Here is a 4,487-nt window from a genome sequence, read left to right on the forward strand (position 1 = left end):
CTCAAGAAATTTGACCCATGACATAACCCATTTTTATTTCTCTTGAATATCATTTGTCTTTATAATCCACTTTAGTTGTCTTTATGATGTATTCTCCAGTAAAGTATTGCACATGATGTTGGAATAAAAAAGTATGGTGAGTATTTTGTATTAGGGTTGGTGTTTGGTGAAAACACCATTTAATTTTGTAAACAATACACCTAACCATCATGAGTGTTTTAATTAAGGCATGAACATTTGGTCATATTAAAGACATTCAGTTACCTGAAGGCAAGGCTGAAAGATGAATTAGAAGAGACTGCATGGACCATATTGCTACAGACACTTCATGCACAATTGAGGGTGATGGACCAGGGAAAGATCAATACTCAATACATAGATGTGAATCTAATCCTGTACTATAAGTAAGATGTGCATGCACGTTACTGATGTTTCACACCAGAGAAAGAATAAATTAGGTGTTTTACATTATGATTGTTTGCATTGCATGAATTGTATCTCCTGGGCAAGGATGAGCTTCAAGCCTGCCAAGCCCAGGTCTCTGGTCCTAAAGAAGGGTAAAGTGTCCGACCGTTTCCGCTTTGCCCTGGGAGAGACCATGATTCCATCTGTGAATGAAAAACCAGTCAAGAACCTGGGGAAGATCTTTGATAGCTCCCTGAAGGACTCAGCTGCTGCCATTAAACAAACTAAGTGCAACCTGACCACCTGGCTCACAGCGATTGACAGATCTGGCCTTCCCGGAAAATTCAAAGCCTGGATCTACCAGCATGGAGTCCTGCCAAGAATACTCTGGCCCCTGTTAGTCTACGAGGTACCAACACCAACAGTTGAGGCCCTAGAAATGTCGATAAGCCAGTTCCTCAGGAGATGGCTGGGGCTCCCTCGGTCCTTGAGCAGCATTGCCCTGTACGGCCTTTCCACCAAGATACATCTTCCTTTGAGTGGACTAACAGTGTCCAAGTAGCACCAGAAGGTGTATTCAAATCCATATGGCTTTTGCACCATAAATACACACTGTCTGTACCTTGTCTTACTGAAAGACACATTGAAAGTGTGTGATAGTAGGCCTACAATGAAGGATCACAATATGTATTGTTTTGTTTTTTTACATTTGTGTCTTCATTTAGCATCATCACTGAATTCTTGCTCCTGATCTAATGAAATCAGTGGAGCCCCTTTCAAATGGGAACTGTCTAATTCTTATACTAAAATAACCATGACTTGCAACTTACATATTGGCAAGTTGCTGAAAAGACAATCTCAAAAATGAAGAAGCACAGTGTGTTGTCAATGAGGAGAAGAGATTTGTGCACATTTTAACTGCCCTTCCATCTCCAGGGGCCCAGTAGTGCACTGGAAGAGCAAAATAAAATAACATTTAAAATGGCTTTAAATCAGTGTCTTATTATGATGACAAAGAGAAAACTGGCAGGACAAGTACTTTTGCTATGTTAACTGCATAATGTTTTAAAATGTATATAGAAAGGTGGTATAAAGGTGTTTTAAAAAGTGGTCTAGGTAAAATAGCAAATTTCAACCTGCCTCTTGAATATGCCATAGATGTTTGCACAATGAACATGTTTAGATAAGCTTTGTTAAAAAAAAGATTGTATTTTGTCCGATTTCATAATTTAACATTCTAAACTACATTACCCAGAAGCCTCTGCCATTCTATCGATGGAACGCGAAAAAGATGGCGCTGTTATTTGTAGTTTAAAGAAGATATGCTTAGGGTTAGGGTTAGAATCTCTGTAAAGTGGCGATTACTCACAACATAGCAACACTGTATTGTTAACTGAGGGTATTACAGACGTAATAATAATTGCAAAACGGACTTTGCAAAATCAAGCGTTTTTTTATTTTTTATTTAGTTTAAAAGATAGTCCAATTACAGCGAGTTCTACGAGTGCCACGGGAACTTTCAAAGCCAAGGGCATCCCAGCTGAGCAGAGGCACCAAACTTACTTGTCCATATATGGTCATTTATGACAGGATCTTGGGTTCTTGTGGGGAATGGACAGATAATCAGTTGAATGTTCATATAAATCAAAATGTAAAATAAATATATAATAATTAGTTAAACATGAAGTATTTTTCTACTATTCAATTTGGTTTTTGTAACATTTACAGCGTATTTATAGTGGTTAAATAAACAGTTAATCATTTCTGTTTCCTGGAAATTGTCCTTCTTAGATCTGCCAGTTTAACTATAGGAATAATAATAATAATAAATCATGAAATCACACATTTTGTAGTTATTTCCCAATGTTTATTGATATGTCAAACCTTTCTGTTATGAAGCAGACGGGACAACAAGGTAAGAATGATACAAGTGATGTTTATTAATGTTAGCAGCAGTGCCGGAGGTGAACGGAGATCCTGTGATGGTGAGTACGTGATAGTAGGAAGGTTTCAGAGCCGGTTTGGGACTTGATGGGAATAACAGATCCTTTTCCTTGTAGGAGGTGAGACGGGAGGATTCCAAGAACGATTGAAGGAGATATACTTGAGGGTCCGTGAGTCCACCAACCTCCGCTGACGTGGAAGTCAGCTTATGGCCACCCACCACTGACGACTGGAACTGAGAAGACACAGAAGACTGGAACTGGAACGAGACAGAGTTCAGGTAAGTACAGTAGGGTAAGTATTTAGATAGTGAGACTCGTAGAGAAGCACTAGCAGTCCGCTTTCGCAAGAACGAGCCCGGACAATGAGTGGTATGTGAGGAGTGGCTTTATGTGCTGGTGATGATTGCGTGCAGGTGTTCATTAATCAATATTCAGGTGACGGTGATCTGGGAGTGATTGTGGGTGCAGAACCTGACCAATCCGTGACACTACCCCCCTCCCCAGGGCCCGCTCCCGAGGGCCGAAGTCTCTTGCGCCGTGGTGGTCTACCTCGTCCTCGGGGTGCAGGGAACTCAGGATGACTAGCGTGGAACTCCTCAGTGAGCGTGGGATCTAGGATGTCGTCTCTTGGGACCCATGACCTCTCCTCTGGTCCATAACCCTCCCAGTCTACCAGGTACTCGAGTAGACCACCACGACGACGAGACCGGAGAATCTCCCGGACGGAATAGACGGCTCCATCTTCCAGCATGAGGGGGGGAGGAGGTTCCTCTTCGTGGTCAGGTTCTGTGGAGGGAGTGAGAGGTGGGTGAAATGGTTTCAATAGTGAGACATGGAAGGTGGGGTGAATACGATACTCAGGTGGAAGTTGAAGCTTGTAGGTAACGGGGTTGACCTGTTCCAGGATGTTGAAGGGACCAACAAACCTGGGACTCAACTTCTTGCAGGGCAGTCGCAGACGGATATCCCTAGTGGAAAGCCATACCTGATCGCCTGGCCTGAATTCTGGAGCTGGAGCCCTCCTCCGATCAGCGAAGGCTTTCTGTCTGCGTACTGCCCTCTGTAGATGGTGGTGTGCTTCGTCCCAGACCCTCTCGCTCTCCCGGAACCAGTAATCCACTGCGGGGACCTCAGATGGTTCACCATTCCAGGGAAATAGCGGTGGTTGGAACCCGAGGACGCACTGGAATGGTGTGAGGCCGGTGGATGGTTGCCGCAGTGAATTTTGGGCATACTCTGCCCAGCCCAGAAACTGGTTCCAGGAGTTCTGGTGGTTGTGGCAGAAGGTCCGGAGGAACCGCCCCACTTCCTGTATTTTCCTCTCCGTCTGGCCATTAGACTGCGGATGATAGCCAGAGGAGAGGCTGATGGTCACACCTAGGAGACGGAAGAAGGATTTCCATAGACGGGAGATAAATTGAGGACCGCGGTCCGATACAATATCCTCAGGTATGCCATACTGACGGAAGACGTGATTGAACAGGAGTTCGGCCGCTTCAAAGGCAGTGGGTAGCCCCTTCAGGGGCAGTAACTTGCAGAACTTGGAGAATCGATCTACTACAACGAAGATGCAGGTGTTATCATCCGATGCGGGCAAGTCCGTCATAAAATCCACTCCCAGGTGTGACCAGGGGCGGTTCGGGATCGGCAAGGGATGGAGCTTGCCTGCGGGTAAATGTCTGGGACTTTTGGACATGGCACACTCCTTACAACCCTGGACGAACCGCTGCACATCCCTTGCCATCCCAGGCCACCAGAAGCGTTCGGATAGCAACGAGAGGGTATTGCTGGTCCCGGGGTGTCCAGTGCCCAGGGAAGTGTGGATGGAGTGAATGAGATCTACCCGTTGTGTCCTAGGGATGTAACGTCGATTAGGAGGGCAGCCCGGCGGAGGGCGAGGCTCAGGAGTAGCGACACTAGGGGGAGCTGACCATTCGATGGGGTTGACGAATATGTCTTGAGGGAGGATATAGCTGGGAGGTTCAGAGGAATCAGTGGAATCGTGGATTCGGGATAATGCATCTGCTCTGATATTTTTTGGACCTGGACGATATGAGATGGTAAAGTGGAACCTTGAAAAGAACAGTGCCCACCTGGCCTGTCGTGGGCACAGTCTCTTTGCATCACGGAGGTATT

This window comes from Garra rufa, chromosome 4 (genome assembly GCF_049309525.1).
Source record: "Garra rufa chromosome 4, GarRuf1.0, whole genome shotgun sequence".
In the NCBI taxonomy this organism is placed as follows: domain Eukaryota; kingdom Metazoa; phylum Chordata; class Actinopteri; order Cypriniformes; family Cyprinidae; genus Garra; species Garra rufa.